Source organism: Rhamphochromis sp. 'chilingali', assembly GCF_963969265.1.
Source record: "Rhamphochromis sp. 'chilingali' genome assembly, chromosome: 22".
NCBI classification, from domain to species: domain Eukaryota; kingdom Metazoa; phylum Chordata; class Actinopteri; order Cichliformes; family Cichlidae; genus Rhamphochromis; species Rhamphochromis sp. 'chilingali'.
This window is the reverse complement of record NC_137950.1, coordinates 13225746-13248132: the sequence shown is the minus strand read 5'-3', so window position 1 is coordinate 13248132 and position 22387 is coordinate 13225746. Positions and strand designations below refer to the sequence as shown.

The 22387-nt window shown below is 43.0% G+C and overlaps 2 long non-coding RNA genes across 4 annotated transcripts; both read right to left on the bottom strand.

Moving 5' to 3' along the window:
- Positions 1 to 5183: 5183 nt before the first annotated feature.
- On the bottom strand, positions 5184 to 7250 carry LOC308390942. 2 transcript variants are annotated; one of them, XR_013970533.1, is made up of 3 exons: positions 7174 to 7250; positions 6928 to 7019; positions 5184 to 5760 (listed from the first exon to the last, which is right to left on the bottom strand). It is a non-coding gene; the product is annotated as an uncharacterized lncRNA (long non-coding RNA). The 2 variants fall into 2 exon arrangements; XR_013970534.1 differs by having other exon boundaries at positions 7155 to 7238.
- Positions 7251 to 13266: 6016 nt separating this feature from the next.
- On the bottom strand, positions 13267 to 15306 carry LOC308390475. 2 transcript variants are annotated; one of them, XR_013970447.1, is made up of 3 exons: positions 15238 to 15306; positions 15011 to 15102; positions 13267 to 13843 (listed from the first exon to the last, which is right to left on the bottom strand). It is a non-coding gene; the product is annotated as an uncharacterized lncRNA (long non-coding RNA). The 2 variants fall into 2 exon arrangements; XR_013970448.1 differs by lacking the exon at positions 15238 to 15306 and having other exon boundaries at positions 15011 to 15187.
- Positions 15307 to 22387: the final 7081 nt, after the last annotated feature.

Genomic DNA, 22387 nt, shown 5'->3' with positions numbered 1-22387 from the left:
AGAAATAAATCATCATTCTCCTCCTCACAACCTTTTGGGTATACGATACATGGGTACAAGCCTTGTTTCAGATTTGGTCACTTTTTATGAACCAAGTCACTGCCTGCATTCTGCACATCAGACACTCTTAGCTGTCCGTGCAGCCTGGCTCAATGCAAAAAGAAAACAAACCGTTTCGTGTTTTAACTCTTTGAACTTTTCTTTTGTGTTTTTAACTAAGATTTTATTGTGTTCTTTAACACACTTTGTAACTGTTTTGAAAGTGCTAGGCAAATTAACTGTTAACTATTACTGTTATTATTGTTATTGACAGTCTGGAGCTTTGGCAGTATGGAAGGTGGATGCGAGAGGGAGACTTCATGGAAACCACCTTTTTCTTTCCCATCACCATATTCCTGAATGTTTCCAAATGCATAGGTTAAAAAAAACAAAACTCGTTGCTTTTTTAAAAATTCTGCAACACTCAGAAATCCTAGCAGCTGGCACCACCAATGGACGCATAGCAATGTGGAGGATGGTGGTGCAGTCGGGTAGCAGTAGACACTAAGCCCCAGTGGAAACTGCAGACACCAACAGAAATTGGAGGAAATGTCACTCAGCTACAGGTAATGTCTTGACCAGCATTAGTACATTACTTTCGTTTGGTTTAATTACACTTTTATTTTAACTGGAGATTGACAGTAACAACACTGTTTTTCTTTGAGCCAAAATTTCATTGAAGGAAATTTCAATGCAGCTTTGATGCTGGATGGAGACAGCAACGCATTTTAAAACCCTGACTTGGACTGTGGGAATCAAGTCTTTACAATACGCACACACACACACACACACACACACACACACACACACACACACACACACACACACACACACACACACACACACACACACACACACACACCAGCCTGACCAATAAGAGCCAAGAGTTGCAGTGATAGGCAGGCTGAACCAGCAAATAGCCAGAAACAACTGGTCAGTGCAGCACCGCCTCAGGTACCACATACAGATTTTAACTGGCTTCTGACTTTGTGTGGTGTGGAGTATGCTAGATTTTATATAAATATGGATGAGATTAGCTGGGGATGAACAAAATCTCCTTCAGCAACTATTAAATAGCCAGAAGGGGCCAGACAGTCAATATATTAATTCAGCGTTCCTACAGAACAGACCGTAAAGCATTCCCAAAAAGTCAAAACAATTATTTTAGCAGCTGATTTCTGTACTTAAAAAAACCCCAAACAAACATTTATTATAGCTCTATTATGTAGGTAATGTAGGAGACGTGGACACAAATACACAGAGGGTTAACGAGGGAAGTGGGAGCACACGGGGAACACAGGCGACACTGATAATCATAACGAGACACGGCAGGAGTAACACAACACTGACGGGAGACTATCAAAGTAAAACAGGAAGCACACAGAGACGCAGACCAGATTGGAAGAGAACACAGACATAGCGGGCTGGGAAAACATGGAATAAAACACAAGGAGGAGAAACGAGGCATGGGGGCTGGCAGATACACAGAGGGGGCACACAGGGGGTAAAGTCACGAGGGGAAATCAAATAAGCAACATCTTAACAGAACAACCGAGGGACCCTAAAGCTGACATCAAACAACAACAATACAAGACACACAAAAAACCAGGTAGAAGTCCCAGGACCATGACATGCAGGTGGTTACATATGGTTAAAATGATTCAAATGCACTAAGTATGCATGTTTTTCATATCAATATAGTCCATAACTTGATTACTGTCTGTAGCCCACATGATTAAACACTTTAGTTACATAAAACATGTGAGTTTAGATTTTATCTACTGTATAGCCTGTATAGTAAATTAATATGTAGCCCAATAAGTATAAAATCCAGAAAGCTACACAACATGGGGTGGTTCATTTACAAACACAGTTCTAACTTGAGTTTCACACAGTTTTTATTAGAAAACAATCAAATTGTTAAATGCTTCAAGTACACAAAATGTCAGAAATCTGCACCGTCATGAACAGAAATTTAAACCTAATTTTTCGTGATTTGTTGATTAACCCTCCGAGGTCTAAATCCCACGTTGTGCACATCAACATCACAGATTTGTACAAATCAAATTTATAACAAAGACATGTTAAATATTAAGCACTGGAAACAGCTTGTTGTTTTGTTGCCATAGCGTTTTGTTTTGTCTCCATTTAAAAGATATCAAAATCTGAGCAAACAACTTGATGTCAAAAGAATCTCTGCACATTCCGCAGTCTTTGCTGCTAAAGTGACATCACAGCATTTAAGCATGTTTGAATGAAAACATCAGCATATGAACACAAAACGGAAGAGACACTGCAACCGAATGAAAGCAGACCACTATTTAGTGACATTTGGACGTTTCCCTGAGGATTAACTGCTGTGTAATCTACCAAGAACTAAAGTAAGCTCAAATTTCAGTTTATAAACTCAAGATCATTTACTTAAATATATAAAGCCTGATTTCCCTGCTTGCCAGGACAGTATTTATGTACTTTACATTGTGCAAGACTAGACTATATTTTCCATCATAGAGAGGATGATGTGGATCTATTATTCAGGAAAACAAATGAAGACTTAACTATTTGTCAGCTGATGTAATATTTGACAAATGATACATAAATTAGAAAATGTTCTTAATCATATCTTAGAGTGACAGAAGCTCTTTTTAACACGATTATTTCTCAGATTATTTTGTTCATTTAGGAAAATAGAGAAGACGTAAGTTTTGTTCTCAAACAAACTATTAGAATTTCTGAGAAACTGAGCCTACGTGCACATGTACACGGCTATTTTTGAAAGCGCAGCTTTGTCTCTGCATTTGGGCCTTTCGTCCACACCTAAACAGCAGATTGAGTCACTGAAAGGTGAGATTTTTAAAAAGGACGTTTTTGTGTTCAGGTGTGGACGAGGAAAACGGACATTTACTCAGGCAATGTCAAAAGTGTGCGCCGCTGTTGAAGTCACGCTGTGGCCACGTTATTGTTTACGTGAGATCAATTTCTACAATGGCAGATGTAGACAACATACTGTGTCTGTTAATCTTAGTATCTGCAGTTTTTACACGCTTACATCAGACGTGGATTCTACATTCAACACAGACGCTCTCCCAACCCAAATCCTGACGTCGGTTTGGAAGAAATGTAATTTAAAAAAATGACATTTATGTATGCTGTATGCATTTAGTCCATTCCAAAGTTGTGAGTCTGTCTTTAGTTATTAACATTTGAAACGATGAAGGCACGTGAAAGTAACACAAAATTAGCTGCTTTTCCAGAAAAAGACAAAAACTTCTCAGAAGTACGTAAGGTTTTATGAGGTTTTCCCACCCAGGCTTCTAGACTTCTGATTGGCCAACATTTCTACACGGTTAAGATTTGGCGTGTTCTTGACAGCGTTTCACTTTGTTTTTAGTGTTTAGATGTGGAAGGAGATATTTTTTCAAAACTGCACATGTGGACTGGATTTTTTTTTTTTTAAACGAAAAAGGAAAAACGTCTGTTTTCAAACATAGCCGTGTACGTTTGGACGCAGCCTAAAGTCATCACAAAAAAAGCAAATTCTCTGAACATTCTGGGTTGAGGTTTAGTGATCATTGTTGTTTTGTGTTCCTTGTAGTCAAAATGAGTGCAAGTGGAGACGGACCACAAAATAACCAAAACGGTAAGCACATGTACTCAGTCTTGAAATTGATGAAAAACAGATTTTCAGCAGATAGTTATGGATGTTAATTAAAAGATTTAATGATCTTGCAGGCCAACAGGTTAACCCACAAATGTTGGCAAATGGAGATCAGGAACCTGCTAATGGCTTCCTGAACGATCTGTATCTCGCTCTCTGTGATTATTGTTGCTATCTACATGAGCTAATAGCTTCAGTACTGGCACAATATGACAATTACCTTTACGGGGACGAAGACGATGACGACGACGACGATGACGACGACGATGATGACGACGACGATGATGACGACGACGACGATGACGACGACGACGACAACGACAACGACGATGACGACGATGACGACAACGACGATGACGACAACGATGACGCAAATGACGGCGGCGACGGCGACGACAACGATGACGATGACGATGACGACGACGACGATGTTCAAAATATTCATGTGAGGGACAATAATGCCAATGGTGACAACGATGAACAGCACGGGGATGCTGTGGTTGTGATCATTTTCAATGTTGGTGGCATTGAAAATGAGGAGGCATTTGAAGGCCGCATGGATGTTCGCCAGTACATCCCAGAAGAGGACCCTCAGCCAGGTGTTTCCAGGAAGAGGTCTAGAGAGAGGGATGAAGAAGATTTAGGAGCAAACAAAAGAATGAGATGGAGCGATGATGACTCTGAAGTATTTGAAGATGCGCACGAAGAGCTTGAACACGAAACTGGAGGCTCGAGGAAGCGTTCCCGAGAGGATTTTGAGCAAGAAGAGCAATACTTGCCTGTGTGCAAACTTCAGAGGTGTTCAATTGAGTCGACCAGCAGCAATGAAGACTAAGACTACTTCGACGGGTTTTTTCAGTATCCTTTCAGTAATCTGATGGCCTACTCAGGTGATCCTGAATCCTCTATGCTGCAATAAGCTGGGCATACACTGTGCTGCGATTTTTCAGTCGCGTTATTCGGCTCCTGATCAAACTGTAGGATTGACTCGCAGGGGTGAGAAGTTTGATCAAGGCCAAACTCGGGACGATCCCCAAAACGATCGCACGACTGAAAAATCGGCTCAAAATGGGCCAAAAATCGCACAGTGTATGCCCAGCATTAGGCTGCCGGGGGATTCCCATGATGCACTGGGTGTTTCTTCTTCACCCACTATGTTTAATAGACCTCTGCACTGAATGGTACTTGTTATTAACCTCTGTCTCTGTTCCATGTCTTTATACTATTTTCCTTGCCCCTCCCCAACCGGTCGCAGCAGATGGCCGCCCCTCCCTGAGCCTGGTTCTGCTGGAGGTTTCTTCCTGTTAAAAGGGAGTTTTTCCTTCCCACTGTCGCCAAAGTGCTTGCTCATAGGGGGTCATATGATTGTTGGGGTTTTCTTTGTAAGTATATCTTACAATATAAAGCGCCTTCAGGTGACTGTTGCTGTCATTTGGCGCTCTTTAAATAAAATTGAATTGAAAATTAAATAGATGTCACTGTGATGATTTCTTCCCTGCATAGAAAGCTTAGACCCAAATGCAGATTCAATGCACATGGTTAAACTATTTATGAGACTTTAGAGAGGGAATGGAGAACGTGGCTCGAGCTAGGAGTGTCAGCAGACAGCAGGAACCAGAGGAAAAGCTATCGAGAGACTGAACACCTGGCTCCTGATGGGAACAATCCAACGGGAATTCTGCAACAGAGGGAGAAGAAGTTGCTGGACGGGTAAGGGAGTTTGAGGGTAGGATGAGTACGTTGGCAGAGGAGACCTAAACACAGGGAAAACAAGGTTAAACACAGGGAAGGAGCACGCCAGAACTGGAGCAGAGGGGAAGCCTAGTTACCACTGGAGATGGCAGAACAAACTGGCGAGGAGTAGCAGGCAGCGCTGGTTTAAGAAGCCCTCCTGCTGATTGTTTGCAGATGAGGCCCAGGTGAGATGCTGGAAACTCCACCTCTGAAGTGTGGACACAGTATCCCCATTCCAAGTGGAAAAGCCCCTCAGACACTTCCATGGTGCATGACAAGAAGGATGAGAAAGCATTCATGGTCCATCCATCCGTCCGTCAGCGTAATGCCTAAAAGTTTATTCAGATGTAAATGTATTACATTTTTAAATAAAGATCATCAGTGTTTTTAATGACGCTGCAGTTCATTCATGTGTCTCTATTGGACAGTGTTGTAGAAGTTACAGAAGACAGGAATCAGTTCCAGCTTGGCCTGACATTTGATCACTAGTGATGTGTGATACCACTGATTTCCTTTCCGATCCCATACCACGTAAAATTCAGGGTGGTATCGACGATACTGCTCCGATACTTTGTACAAAAACTTTACTCTTTTATTGTATCTCAAATTATAGCGTCATAATCATTACAGGACATCAGATTACTTGTTCTTATCACTTAATAATGCAGAATTCATCATATAGAAATCAAAAACCTGAAGTTGTGCACTATGTGAACACCTTGCCTGCCTGCAGCACTAAAGGACTCCCTGAGAGACGTCTGTCTCACCCTAGCAGCACCCGTCCTTCTCCTCCTCTTCAGTTTGCCTCAACATAAGCTCGTCATATTCTGTGATATGATTTACTTTGAGGTGTTTGACAAGGTTAGTGGTGTTGCCACAACACCTCACTTTCTTGCCACATGTATCGCAAACCACGTCTGGGCTGTTTGTGGATGTAAAATACGTGCGCACATGACTCCAGTTACGCTCAGCCATTGTTGTGAGTGCGCACGCCACAGGCTGCCACACATTTATACAGCCGTATTTCACACATGACTATAAAAGGCGGAAGAGGGAGTAGTTCTTTCCAATGTAGACAATCTGAATGATAGTTTCTTTCCACTGTGTTCCTGTTAATGAAAAACTACAATTTACCCCAAAATGATTCAAATATCGATATTTTAATGTGGAAACCTTCTGTTTCCACATCTGGACTTTCTGTTGCTGCCCACGCGGGTGAAACTTTCTTTGAAGTGGCTCATTGAAGTTGTAATTGATAATCAATTCCCACACAATGTGAGAATCCAATCAATTTGTTTATCAGGGGAAAGGTGTGATTTCTTAGGACACTGGAGCCTAACATTAACTGGTTTAAAATTAGCTTATTTCCATAAGAAGAAAAACATACTGAGAAAGAGATCACCAAAATATACATGTACAAATGTGAAATAGTCATATGTAGTGTGAAAGAGCTATTTGACATCTTTAAATTCAAAGTAATGTATAAATCCACTTACATAAAACATGAAAAGGCGGCGCAGCGATGCCCATCTCAGCCAGTGTATGATGGTGGGGCAAGATGGCAGCTTCCACAACATGACGCCAGCTCCTATGTATTTTTAGTAGATAAATGATACGTTTATGTATCAATTTGTTGGAAGATGTAATTACACCTTAATTATGTAATTAGAAGCAAAAATGATTTTTTTAAAATCAAATCACCTCAAAAAATTACTGTACTTACTTTCTAAATCATTCTTTACCTCTGAAAGGGGTGGCTGTGGCTCAGGAGGTGGAGCAGGTCATCTACTAATCAGATGGTTTTTGGATCGATCCCTGGCTGCTCCAGAGTGCATGCTAACTGTCCTTGGGCAAGACATTAACCCCAAGTCACTCTCTGATGCATTCATCAGAGTATGAATGTGTGTGAATGTTAGGTAGAAAGCACAGAAAAAGGGCTTCTATGAACAGGTGTGAATGAGGCAACCTGTATAGAGCGCTTTGAATGTTCAGGTAGAGTAGAAAAGCACTGTAAAAATTTCTCTGTGTTGATTTCTTTTGGACCTCAAACATTACTCACCTTGTTGCAGGTTTCTTTATTAATGCTGAAAACCCAGAATGGAAACTGACCTTACTGCTTCCTTCCTTTCCAAACTACTGCGGCTCCTCCAACCAACGGCCGCGGCAGGCTAAACATGAGGACACAGATGACGTGCAACAGTAAACACATGAGATACACCTCTCTACTATTTGCTACTTTTATTCCACATACAACTGTCCACTGTACAAATCGGCACACGGCCTCAAACCATTAAACAAATGCACAGACTGCACAAATAACTGCACCATTTACTATGCCAAATTTCAACATTGGCCTATTGCATAACTTAGTGCAGAAGTATACATAAACCAAAAGATGCATCAAAATGATTCAAGCTGCGCTCAAGCTGCAGTCAACAGAAGGTTTCGCCTCATGCTCACCCTACCTTTCTGCTCATTAACATCAGGTGCCGTGAACAGGTGAGTGCAACCACATTTATCACACCCATTAAATCCTTTTATCTCATTGTGTTTGAATAATTGTAATTCCTTCTACTGGGATCTCAGCCAGAAGTCCATCTTTCACCTCCAGCTCATTTAAATCTCAGCTGCCAGACTTATAACAAATTCAAAGAAATAAATCATCATTCTCCTCCTCACAACCTTTTGGGTATACGATACATGGGTACAAGCCTTGTTACAGATTTGGTCACTTCTTATGAACCAAGTCACTGCCTGCATTCTGCACATCAGACACTCTTAGCTGTCCGTGCAGCCTGGCTCAATGCAAAAAGAAAACAAACCGTTTCGTGTTTTAACTCTTTGAACTTTTCTTTTGTGTTTTTAACTAAGATTTTATTGTGTTCTTTAACACACTTTGTAACTGTTTTGAAAGTGCTAGGCAAATTAACTGTTAACTATTACTGTTATTATTGTTATTGACAGTCTGGAGCTTTGGCAGTATGGAAGGTGGATGCGAGAGGGAGACTTCATGGAAACCACCTTTTTCTTTCCCATCACCATATTCCTGAATGTTTCCAAATGCATAGGTTAAAAAAAACAAAACTCGTTGCTTTTTTAAAAATTCTGCAACACTCAGAAATCCTAGCAGCTGGCACCACCAATGGACGCATAGCAATGTGGAGGATGGTGGTGCAGTCGGGTAGCAGTAGACACTAAGCCCCAGTGGAAACTGCAGACACCAACAGAAATTGGAGGAAATGTCACTCAGCTACAGGTAATGTCTTGACCAGCATTAGTACATTACTTTCGTTTGGTTTAATTACACTTTTATTTTAACTGGAGATTGACAGTAACAACACTGTTTTTCTTTGAGCCAAAATTTCATTGAAGGAAATTTCAATGCAGCTTTGATGCTGGATGGAGACAGCAACGCATTTTAAAACCCTGACTTGGACTGTGGGAATCAAGTCTTTACAATACGCACACACACACACACACACACACACACACACACACACACACACACACACACACACACACACACACACACACACACACACACACACACACACCAGCCTGACCAATAAGAGCCAAGAGTTGCAGTGATAGGCAGGCTGAACCAGCAAATAGCCAGAAACAACTGGTCAGTGCAGCACCGCCTCAGGTACCACATACAGATTTTAACTGGCTTCTGACTTTGTGTGGTGTGGAGTATGCTAGATTTTATATAAATATGGATGAGATTAGCTGGGGATGAACAAAATCTCCTTCAGCAACTATTAAATAGCCAGAAGGGGCCAGACAGTCAATATATTAATTCAGCGTTCCTACAGAACAGACCGTAAAGCATTCCCAAAAAGTCAAAACAATTATTTTAGCAGCTGATTTCTGTACTTAAAAAAACCCCAAACAAACATTTATTATAGCTCTATTATGTAGGTAATGTAGGAGACGTGGACACAAATACACAGAGGGTTAACGAGGGAAGTGGGAGCACACGGGGAACACAGGCGACACTGATAATCATAACGAGACACGGCAGGAGTAACACAACACTGACGGGAGACTATCAAAGTAAAACAGGAAGCACACAGAGACGCAGACCAGATTGGAAGAGAACACAGACATAGCGGGCTGGGAAAACATGGAATAAAACACAAGGAGGAGAAACGAGGCATGGGGGCTGGCAGATACACAGAGGGGGCACACAGGGGGTAAAGTCACGAGGGGAAATCAAATAAGCAACATCTTAACAGAACAACCGAGGGACCCTAAAGCTGACATCAAACAAGAACAATACAAGACACACAAAAAACCAGGTAGAAGTCCCAGGACCATGACATGCAGGTGGTTACATATGGTTAAAATGATTCAAATGCACTAAGTATGCATGTTTTTCATATCAATATAGTCCATAACTTGATTACTGTCTGTAGCCCACATGATTAAACACTTTAGTTACATAAAACATGTGAGTTTAGATTTTATCTACTGTATAGCCTGTATAGTAAATTAATATGTAGCCCAATAAGTATAAAATCCAGAAAGCTACACAACATGGGGTGGTTCATTTACAAACACAGTTCTAACTTGAGTTTCACACAGTTTTTATTAGAAAACAATCAAATTGTTAAATGCTTCAAGTACACAAAATGTCAGAAATCTGCACCGTCATGAACAGAAATTTAAACCTAATTTTTCGTGATTTGTTGATTAACCCTCCGAGGTCTAAATCCCACGTTGTGCACATCAACATCACAGATTTGTACAAATAAAATTTATAACAAAGACATGTTAAATATTAAGCACTGGAAACAGCTTGTTGTTTTGTTGCCATAGCGTTTTGTTTTGTCTCCATTTAAAAGATATCAAAATCTGAGCAAACAACTTGATGTCAAAAGAATCTCTGCACATTCCGCAGTCTTTGCTGCTAAAGTGACATCACAGCATTTAAGCATGTTTGAATGAAAACATCAGCATATGAACACAAAACTGAAGAGACACTGCAACCGAATGAAAGCAGACCACTATTTAGTGACATTTGGACGTTTCCCTGAGGATTAACTGCTGTGTAATCTACCAAGAACTAAAGTAAGCTCAAATTTCAGTTTATAAACTCAAGATCATTTACTTAAATATATAAAGCCTGATTTCCCTGCTTGCCAGGACAGTATTTATGTACTTTACATTGTGCAAGACTAGACTATATTTTCCATCATAGAGAGGATGATGTGGATCTATTATTCAGGAAAACAAATGAAGACTTAACTATTTGTCAGCTGATGTAATATTTGACAAATGATACATAAATTAGAAAATGTTCTTAATCATATCTTAGAGTGACAGAAGCTCTTTTTAACACGATTATTTCTCAGATTATTTTGTTCATTTAGGAAAATAGAGAAGACGTAAGTTTTGTTCTCAAACAAACTATTAGAATTTCTGAGAAATTGAGCCTACGTGCACATGTACACGGCTATTTTTGAAAGCGCAGCTTTGTCTCTGCATTTGGGCCTTTCGTCCACACCTAAACAGCAGATTGAGTCACTGAAAGGTGAGATTTTTAAAAAGGACGTTTTTGTGTTTAGGTGTGGACGAGGAAAACGGACATTTACTCAGGCAATGTCAAAAGTGTGCGCCGCTGTTGAAGTCACGCTGTGGCCACGTTATTGTTTACGTGAGATCAATTTCTACAATGGCAGATGTAGACAACATACTGTGTCTGTTAATCTTAGTATCTGCAGTTTTTACACGCTTACATCAGACGTGGATTCTACATTCAACACAGACGCTCTCCCAACCCAAATCCTGACGTCGGTTTGGAAGAAATGTAATTTTAAAAAATGACATTTATGTATGCTGTATGCATTTAGTCCATTCCAAAGTTGTGAGTCTGTCTTTAGTTATTAACATTTGAAACGATGAAGGCACGTGAAAGTAACACAAAATTAGCTGCTTTTCCAGAAAAAGACAAAAACTTCTCAGAAGTACGTAAGGTTTTATGAGGTTTTCCCACCCAGGCTTCTAGACTTCTGATTGGCCAACATTTCTACACGGTTAAGATTTGGCGTGTTCTTGACAGCGTTTCACTTTGTTTTTAGTGTTTAGATGTGGAAGGAGATATTTTTTCAAAACTGCACATGTGGACTGGATTATTATTTTTTTTTAAACGAAAAAGGAAAAACGTCCGTTTTCAAACATAGCCGTGTACGTTTGGACGCAGCCTAAAGTCATCACAAAAAAAGCAAATTCTCTGAACATTCTGGGTTGAGGTTTAGTGATCATTGTTGTTTTGTGTTCCTTGTAGTCAAAATGAGTGCAAGTGGAGACGGACCACAAAATAACCAAAACGGTAAGCACATGTACTCAGTCTTGAAATTGATGAAAAACAGATTTTCAGCAGATAGTTATGGATGTTAATTAAAAGATTTAATGATCTTGCAGGCCAACAGGTTAACCCACGAATGTTGGCAAATGGAGATCAGGAACCTGCTAATGGCTTCCTGAACGATCTGTATCTCGCTCTCTGTGATTATTGTTGCTATCTACATGAGCTAATAGCTTCAGTACTGGCACAATATGACAATTACCTTTACGGGGACGAAGACGATGACGACGACAACGATGACGACGACGACGACGACGATGACGACGACGACGATGACGACGACGACGACAACGACGATGACGACGATGACGACAACGACAACGACAACGACGATGACGACAACGATGACGCCAATGACGGCGGCGACGGCGACGGCAACGATGACGATGACGATGACGACGACGACGATGTTCAAAATATTCATGTGAGGGACAATAATGCCAATGGTGACAACGATGAACAGCACGGGGATGCTGTGGTTGTGATCATTTTCAATGTTGGTGGCATTGAAAATGAGGAGGCATTTGAAGGCCGCATGGATGTTCGCCAGTACATCCCAGAAGAGGACCCTCAGCCAGGTGTTTCCAGGAAGAGGTCTAGAGAGAGGGATGAAGAAGATTTAGGAGCAAACAAAAGAATGAGATGGAGCGATGATGACTCTGAAGTATTTGAAGATGCGCACGAAGAGCTTGAACACGAAACTGGAGGCTCGAGGAAGCGTTCCCGAGAGGATTTTGAGCAAGAAGAGGAATACTTGCCTGTGTGCAAACTTCAGAGGTGTTCAATTGAGTCGACCAGCAGCAATGAAGACTAAGACTACTTCGACGGGTTTTTTCAGTATCCTTTCAGTAATCTGATGGCCTACTCAGGTGATCCTGAATCCTCTATGCTGCAATAAGCTGGGCATACACTGTGCTGCGATTTTTCAGTCGCGTTATTCGGCTCCTGATCAAACTGTAGGATTGACTCGCAGGGGTGAGAAGTTTGATCAAGGCCAAACTCGGGACGATCCCCAAAACGATCGCACGACTGAAAAATCGGCTCAAAATGGGCCAAAAATCGCACAGTGTATGCCCAGCATTAGGCTGCCGGGGGATTCCCATGATGCACTGGGTGTTTCTTCTTCACCCACTATGTTTAATAGACCTCTGCACTGAATGGTACTTGTTATTAACCTCTGTCTCTGTTCCATGTCTTTATACTATTTTCCTTGCCCCTCCCCAACCGGTCGCAGCAGATGGCCGCCCCTCCCTGAGCCTGGTTCTGCTGGAGGTTTCTTCCTGTTAAAAGGGAGTTTTTCCTTCCCACTGTCGCCAAAGTGCTTGCTCATAGGGGGTCATATGATTGTTGGGGTTTTCTTTGTAAGTATATCTTACAATATAAAGCGCCTTCAGGTGACTGTTGCTGTCATTTGGCGCTCTTTAAATAAAATTGAATTGAAAATTAAATAGATGTCACTGTGATGATTTCTTCCCTGCATAGAAAGCTTAGACCCAAATGCAGATTCAATGCACATGGTTAAACTATTTATGAGACTTTAGAGAGGGAATGGAGAACGTGGCTCGAGCTAGGAGTGTCAGCAGACAGCAGGAACCAGAGGAAAAGCTATCGAGAGACTGAACACCTGGCTCCTGATGGGAACAATCCAACGGGAATTCTGCAACAGAGGGAGAAGAAGTTGCTGGACGGGTAAGGGAGTTTGAGGGTAGGATGAGTACGTTGGCAGAGGAGACCTAAACACAGGGAAAACAAGGTTAAACACAGGGAAGGAGCACGCCAGAACTGGAGCAGAGGGGAAGCCTAGTTACCACTGGAGATGGCAGAACAAACTGGCGAGGAGTAGCAGGCAGCGCTGGTTTAAGAAGCCCTCCTGCTGATTGTTTGCAGATGAGGCCCAGGTGAGATGCTGGAAACTCCACCTCTGAAGTGTGGACACAGTATCCCCATTCCAAGTGGAAAAGCCCCTCAGACACTTCCATGGTGCATGACAAGAAGGATGAGAAAGCATTCATGGTCCATCCATCCCTCCGTCAGCGTAATGCCTAAAAGTTTATTCAGATGTAAATGTATTACATTTTTAAATAAAGATCATCAGTGTTTTTAATGACGCTGCAGTTCATTCATGTGTCTCTATTGGACAGTGTTGTAGAAGTTACAGAAGACAGGAATCAGTTCCAGCTTGGCCTGACATTTGATCACTAGTGATGTGTGATACCACTGATTTCCTTTCCGATCCCATACCACGTAAAATTCAGGGTGGTATCGACGATACTGCTCCGATACTTTGTACAAAAACTTTACTCTTTTATTGTATCTCAAATTATAGCGTCATAATCATTACAGGACATCAGATTACTTGTTCTTATCACTTAATAATGCAGAATTCATCATATAGAAATCAAAAACCTGAAGTTGTGCACTATGTGAACACCTTGCCTGCCTGCAGCACTAAAGGACTCCCTGAGAGACGTCTGTCTCACCCTAGCAGCACCCGTCCTTCTCCTCCTCTTCAGTTTGCCTCAACATAAGCTCGTCATATTCTGTGATATGATTTACTTTGAGGTGTTTGACAAGGTTAGTGGTGTTGCCACAACACCTCACTTTCTTGCCACATGTATCGCAAACCACGTCTGGGCTGTTTGTGGATGTAAAATACGTGCGCACATGACTCCAGTTACGCTCAGCCATTGTTGTGAGTGCGCACGCCACAGGCTGCCACACATTTATACAGCCGTATTTCACACATGACTATAAAAGGCGGAAGAGGGAGTAGTTCTTTCCAATGTAGACAATCTGAATGATAGTTTCTTTCCACTGTGTTCCTGTTAATGAAAAACTACAATTTACCCCAAAATGATTCAAATATCGATATTTTAATGTGGAAACCTTCTGTTTCCACATCTGGACTTTCTGTTGCTGCCCACGCGGGTGAAACTTTCTTTGAAGTGGCTCATTGAAGTTGTAATTGATAATCAATTCCCACACAATGAGAGAATCCAATCAATTTGTTTATCAGGGGAAAGGTGTGATTTCTTAGGACACTGGAGCCTAACATTAACTGGTTTAAAATTAGCTTATTTCCATAAGAAGAAAAACATACTGAGAAAGAGATCACCAAAATATACATGTACAAATGTGAAATAGTCATATGTAGTGTGAAAGAGCTATTTGACATCTTTAAATTCAAAGTAATGTATAAATCCACTTACATAAAACATGAAAAGGCGGCGCAGCGATGCCCATCTCAGCCAGTGTATGATGGTGGGGCAAGATGGCAGCTTCCACAACATGACGCCAGCTCCTATGTATTTTTAGTAGATAAATGATACGTTTATGTATCAATTTGTTGGAAGATGTAATTACACCTTAATTATGTAATTAGAAGCAAAAATGATTTTTTTTTAATCAAATCACCTCAAAAAATTACTGTACTTACTTTCTAAATCATTCTTTACCTCTGAAAGGGGTGGCTGTGGCTCAGGAGGTGGAGCAGGTCATCTACTAAGCAGATGGTTTTTGGGTCGATCCCTGGCTGCTCCAGACTGCATGCTAACTGTCCTTGGGCAAGACATTAACCCCAAGTCACTCTCTGATGCATTCATCAGAGTATGAATGTGTGTGAATGTTAGGTAGAAAGCACAGAAAAAGGGCTTCTATGAACAGGTGTGAATGAGGCAACCTGTATAGAGCGCTTTGAATGTTCAGGTAGAGTAGAAAAGCACTGTAAAAATTTCTCTGTGTTGATTTCTTTTGGACCTCAAACATTACTCACCTTGTTGCAGGTTTCTTTATTAATGCTGAAAACCCAGAATGGAAACTGACCTTACTGCTTCCTTCCTTTCCAAACTATTGCGGCTCCTCCAACCAACGGCCGCGGCAGGCTAAACATGAGGACACAGATGACGTGCAACAGTAAATGGTAAATGGCCTGTATTTGTATAGCGCTTTTCTAGTCCCTAAGGACCCCAAAGCGCTTTACACAACCTGTCATCCACCCATTCACACACACATTCACACACTGGTGATGGCAAGCTACAATGTAGCTGTTATGTATGAACCAAGAATTATTGTGTGCTATGCAAGCCATCGCCAGTAGGGGGCACCACGCCCAGTTATGTGTGTATGTTACTTCTGTGTGATCCCAATAAAGAAGAAGTCAACTTGTAAACAAACTGTTGTATGTGCAGTCTGACTCGGCATAATCCTTAATAGTGTATTGACACTACAGTGGAAATATAACATAAATTGGCGACGAGTTGTGACGTCTGGAAGACTTGGCTGTCTACTGAGCATGAACTGACTGCGTGGCCGAGTTCGGACGGAAAACGGACGATCGCGTGGTGAATTAGCATCGGAGCTAGCTGCTAGCTGCTTTTCGCCGACGAGTCAAAAACGACAGTGTTGGCTGTGGACAGCGGATACATCATGGCTGGAATGATTGGACAGATGGACCCTTTTGATGATGCTGGTGAGCAATGGGCGACGTATATTGAACGTTTTGAGCATTACACCCTTGCTAATGACATTCAGCCTGAGAAACGGGTCCCGGTGCTGCTGAGTGTGATGGGTCCCAAGACGTACAGTCTGCTGCGTAATCTAGTGGCGCCAAGCAAGCCTGGGACAATGCAGTATGACAATATTGTGGGTGTTTTGCAAGCTCATTTTGCTCCCAAACCGCTGGTAATAGCTGAAAGGTTCCGGTTCCACAAGAGGAATCAGGGGGAAGAAGAAACGGTCGCACAGTATGTGGCGGTGCTGAAAAGACTGTCAGAACATTGCGAGTTTGGTGCGTATCTGGAAGATGCTCTACGAGACAGATTTGTGTGTGGATTAAAGTGTGAAACTGTGCAGAAGCGTCTTTTGACTGAGAAGGATCTCACGTTTCGCAAAGCAGTTGATTATGCTGTGTCGGCAGAGACAGCAACACGTGAAGTGCAGCAGTTGAGTGGTTCCCTTAAAGTGAATGCAGTGCTGTCACAAAGAGGTGAAAAATGCCGCCGCTGCGGGAAAATGAATCATACTGATGATGACTGCTGGTACAAAGACCGTGACTGTCACCAGTGTGGAAGGAAGGGCCACACGAAACGCATGTGCAAAGGTAGAGCCAGAAGCAGCCAAGATTGGAACAGGAAAGAGAAAGAGGGGAAACATGAGCTGAAAGGCAATGCAGTTAAAAACAGAGCAAAGGACAAAAAGAGGAGAATTCATCATGTTGCCGCTGAGGAGAGTGAAAGTGAAGGAACCAGACCCGACACTGATAGTGAGTTGGAGCTGTATTCTTTGTCACGAAAAGAGAAATATTCACGTATCTCCCTAATGCCTGTAGTTAACGGGAAGAAAATGGAGATGGAGCTGGATACAGGGGCTGCTGTGTCTTTGATTCCATGGGAACAATATAAAAGTATGCTGAGTCAGTTGCCGCTGCAACCCACTGACATCATGCTGAAAACGTACACTGGGGAGCCGCTGGCACCAGAAGGGGTCATCAAGGTGCAAGTTGAACTGAATAAGCAGCGTGCAACTCTACCCTTGTACGTGGTAAAGGTGGATGCTCCACCACTGTTTGGTAGGGAGTGGCTGAGAGTGATTAAGCTGAACTGGAAAGACTTAAAGATGGTCCATGCCAGAGAGCAAAGCGGAAATGACAATCTGGAGGCTGTGCTAAAGAAACACTCTGCCGTTTTCTCTAAGGAGCTGGGCACAATGAAAGGAATTAAAGCCAGATTGACTCTTAGGCCTGATAGTGTCCCCAAATTCTGTCCACCACGTAACGTGCCTTATGCTCTCCGCCCTCGGGTGGAGGCAGAACTGAAACGCCTGACTGAGCTTGGGGTGATCACACCAGTGGAGCATAGTGATTGGGCTACGCCCGTGGTCCCTGTCAACAAGAAGGATGGCTCAGTGAGACTCTGTGGTGATTTCAAGGTCACTCTTAATTCGCAGCTCTGTGTGGATAAGTACCCACTTCCACGCATTGAGGACCTGTTTGCTTCTCTAGCAGGAGGTCAGCATTTCAGTAAGCTAGACTTAGCAAATGCCTACTTACAGATGGAGGTAGAAGAGGAGTCTAAGAAGCTGCTGACTATTTCGACACAAAAAGGGCTGTTCCGTTTCAATCGCTTGCCTTTTGGAGTGGCGTCTTCACCTGCATTGTTTCAGAAGGCTATGGATCAAGTGCTTCTCGGCCTACCATACACCCATTGTTATCTGGATGACATCCTCGTCAGTGGTCCAGATAAAGAGACACACCTGAGATCCCTTAAGGCAGTTTTGGGCAGGCTGGAGGACTATGGCCTGCGTCTCAAACAGGAGAAGTGCCTGTTTTTCCAAGAATCGGTGGAATACCTGGGCCACATAATTGATGCGGCAGGGTTACACAAATCACCAGAAAAGGTGCGTGCCGTTATGGAAGCTCCAGCACCAGCTGATGTCAGCCAGTTACGTTCTTTTCTGGGAATGCTCAACTATTATGGACGTTTCATACCTGATTTAGCTACAGTCCTGAAGCCGCTGAATGAGCTACTCAGTAAAGAGAAGAAATGGCAGTGGACATCAGCCTGCGAGTCAGCTTTCCAGAATGCTAAAGAACGTCTGGCCTCACCAAAAATACTCACCCACTACAATCCTGAACTGCCTCTCCATTTGGCATGTGACGCTTCACCATATGGCGTTGGAGCCGTGCTCTCACATGTCATGCCTGATGGCCAAGAACGGCCAATTGCTTATGCTTCACGAACCCTCAGCAAAGCAGAACGAAACTATGCTCAGATCGAGAGGGAGGCGTTGGCAATTGTTTTTGGAGTGCGCAAGTTTCACCAGTATCTCCATGGTAACAAGTTCACCTTGCTCACTGATCATCGCCCACTGACCTCAATTCTGAGTCCAGTAAAAGGTACACCATCAATGGCAGCTGCGCGAATGCAGCGTTGGGCGCTCCTTCTGTCAGCACATAATTACACCTTACAGTATCGGAAGGGGGCACATCACGCCAATGCTGACGGTCTGTCACGTTTACCTCTGCCCCTTGCACAGAAAGAGAAACAGGGAGCAGTTGAGGTATTCTACGCATCTCAGCTGGACACATTACCAGTCAGTGTCGCCGAGATCAGACGTGACACTTTGTCTGATGTCACTTTGTCTCGTGTGCTGGAAATGGTAATAACTGGACGTTTTCCAGCAACAAAGGACACAGATCAAGAGCTGTCACCCTATCTGATGCGCAGACATGAACTCACAATACAGCAGGGATGCCTCATGTGGGGCTTGAGGGTGGTTGTGCCACCTAAGCTGCGCTCTCATGTACTGAAAGAGCTCCACACTGCACATCCAGGGATGGTGAGGATGAAGAGCTTAGCTCGCAGCTATGTTTGGTGGCCTGGCATTGATTCTCAAATTGAGCTTCAAGCTAAAGCCTGCCACTCTTGTCAGCGTGTGCAAAAAGAGCCTGGGTTAGCGCCTTTACACCCTTGGCTGTGGCCTTCCTGTCCATGGGAACGGATCCATGTGGATTTTGCGGGTCCATTTGAAAGTCACATGTACCTGGTGGTGGTAGATGCACATTCCAAGTGGCCTGAAGTGCATATTATGGATAGCACCACAGCTGGTAAAACCATACAAGTGCTACGGGGTCTCTTTAGTCGCCATGGCATTCCCCACGTCCTGGTGAGTGATAACGGACCGCAGTTCTGTTCTGAGGAATTCAGGGTGTTCCTGAAAGCTAATGGAGTCAAACACATCCGCTCTGCGCCGTACCATCCTGCCACTAATGGTTTGGCTGAGCGTTTTGTGCAGACATTCAAGCATGCACTGAAAGCCTCCAGGGGTACAGCACCTGTGCAACAACGCCTTGACACGTTCCTCTTGACATATCGCAACACTCCGCATGCAACAACTAGAGAAACGCCAGCTATATTGTTCATTGGACGCAAGCTGCGCTCTCGACTGGATTTTTTGAAGCCCAGTGTGGCCGGAGCTGTGCGTCGGTCACAGGATGCGCAACAACAATGCCGACAGCAACACTCCAGGGACAGACGGTTCACTGTTGGCGAGCCTGTCCTGGTGCGCGATTATAGGAAGGGAGAGGACAAGTGGACGCACGGTGTCGTACTGGAGAAGACTGGGCCAGTGTCATACAAGGTGAATGTGGGAGCCCAAGGGGTGTGGAAACGTCATGTGGATCAGATGCTGACACGACCTGAGTCAGTATCTCAGCAGGTCACAGTGGATCCTCCGACAAGCTCTCAGATGTCACCAGCCCAGAGTGGTAGTGACACCATGCTTTACCCTTGTACAATTCTGCAGGAAGAGACTGTTGAACAAGTTATGGGGACCACCGTACCTCCAGATACACCCCAGTCTCTTAAATCATCACCGACTGACTGTACACAGGTTACAGAGCCTGTAAGACGTTACCCAGTGAGAGTCACCAAGCCACCCGCTCGTTATTGTGATGGGTGAGCGTATTAAGTAGTTCAGTGAGAGTGTTGGCGTTCAGAGACATTATTCTCAACTAAAAAGAAATTCATACAGAAAGCAACATTAGTTCCAGTTTTCATGAATGTTGTAATATAAAAAAAAGAAAAAGAAAAAAGGTGCTACTTTGGTTATGGGAAATGTTTCTGCGGGTGGTGCCACGGTCGCATAGCTTAGTGGGGAGGAGATGTTATGTATGAACCAAGAATTATTGTGTGCTATGCAAGCCATCGCCAGTAGGGGGCACCACGCCCAGTTATGTGTGTATGTTAATTCTGTGTGATCCCAATAAAGAAGAAGTCAACTTGTAAACAAACTGTTGTATGTGCAGTCTGACTCGGCATAATCCTTAATAGTGTATTGACACTACAGTGGAAATATAACAGTAGCCACAGCCACCCTGGACAGAGGCGAGGCTGCCGGACACTGGCGCCACCGGGCCCTCTGACCACCACCAGTAGGCAACGGGTGAAGTGTCTTGCCCAAGGACACAACGACCGAGACTGTCCAAGCCGGGGCTCGAACCGGCAACCTTCCGATTACAAGGCGAACTCCCAACTATCGCCCCACGATCGCCCCATGAGATACACCTCTGTACTATTTGCTACTTTTATTCCACATACAACTGTCCACTGTACAAATCGGCACACGGCCTCAAACCATTAAACAAATGCACAGACTGCACAAATAACTGCACCATTTACTATGCCAAATTTCAACATTGGCCTATTGCATAACTTAGTGCAGAAGTATACATAAACCAAAAGATGCATCAAAATGATTCAAGCTGCGCTCAAGCTGCAGTCAACAGAAGGTTTCGCCTCATGCTCACCCTACCTTTCTGCTCATTAACATCAGGTGCCGTGAACAGGTGAGTGCAACCACATTTATCACACCCATTAAATCCTTTTATCTCATTGTGTTTGAATAATTGTAATTCCTTCTACTGGGATCTCAGCCAGAAGTCCATCTTTCACCTCCAGCTCATTTAAATCTCAGCTGCCAGACTTATAACAAATTCAAAGAAATAAATCATCATTCTCCTCCTCACAACCTTTTGGGTATACGATACATGGGTACAAGCCTTGTTTCAGATTTGGTCACTTTTTATGAACCAAGTCACTGCCTGCATTCTGCACATCAGACACTCTTAGCTGTCCGTGCAGCCTGGCTCAATGCAAAAAGAAAACAAACCGTTTCGTGTTTTAACTCTTTGAACTTTTCTTTTGAGTTTTTAACTAAGATTTTATTGTGTTCTTTAACACACTTTGTAACTGTTTTGAAAGTGCTAGGCAAATTAACTGTTAACTATTACTGTTATTATTGTTATTGACAGTCTGGAGCTTTGGCAGTATGGAAGGTGGATGCGAGAGGGAGACTTCATGGAAACCACCTTTTTCTTTCCCATCACCATATTCCTGAATGTTTCCAAATGCATAGGTTAAAAATAAAAAACTCGTTGCTTTTTTAAAAATTCTGCAACACTCAGAAATCCTAGCAGCTGGCACCACCAATGGACGCATAGCATTGTGGAGGATGGTGGTGCAGTCGGGTAGCAGTAGACACTAAGCCCCAGTGGAAACTGCAGACACCAACAGAAATTGGAGGAAATGTCACTCAGCTACAGGTAATGTCTTGACCAGCATTAGTACATTACTTTCGTTTGGTTTAATTACACTTTTATTTTAACTGGAGATTGACAGTAACAACACTGTTTTTCTTTGAGCCAAAATTTCATTGAAGGAAATTTCAATGCAGCTTTGATGCTGGATGGAGACAGCAACGCATTTTAAAACCCTGACTTGGACTGTGGGAATCAAGTCTTTACAATACGCACACACACACACACACACACACACACACACACACACACACACACACACACACACACACACACACACACCCCAGCCTGACCAATAAGAGCCAAGAGTTGCAGTGATAGGCAGGCTGAACCAGCAAATAGCCAGAAACAACTGGTCAGTGCAGCACCGCCTCAGGTACCACATACAGATTTTAACTGGCTTCTGACTTTGTGTGGTGTGGAGTATGCTAGATTTTATATAAATATGGATGAGATTAGCTGGGGATGAACAAAATCTCCTTCAGCAACTATT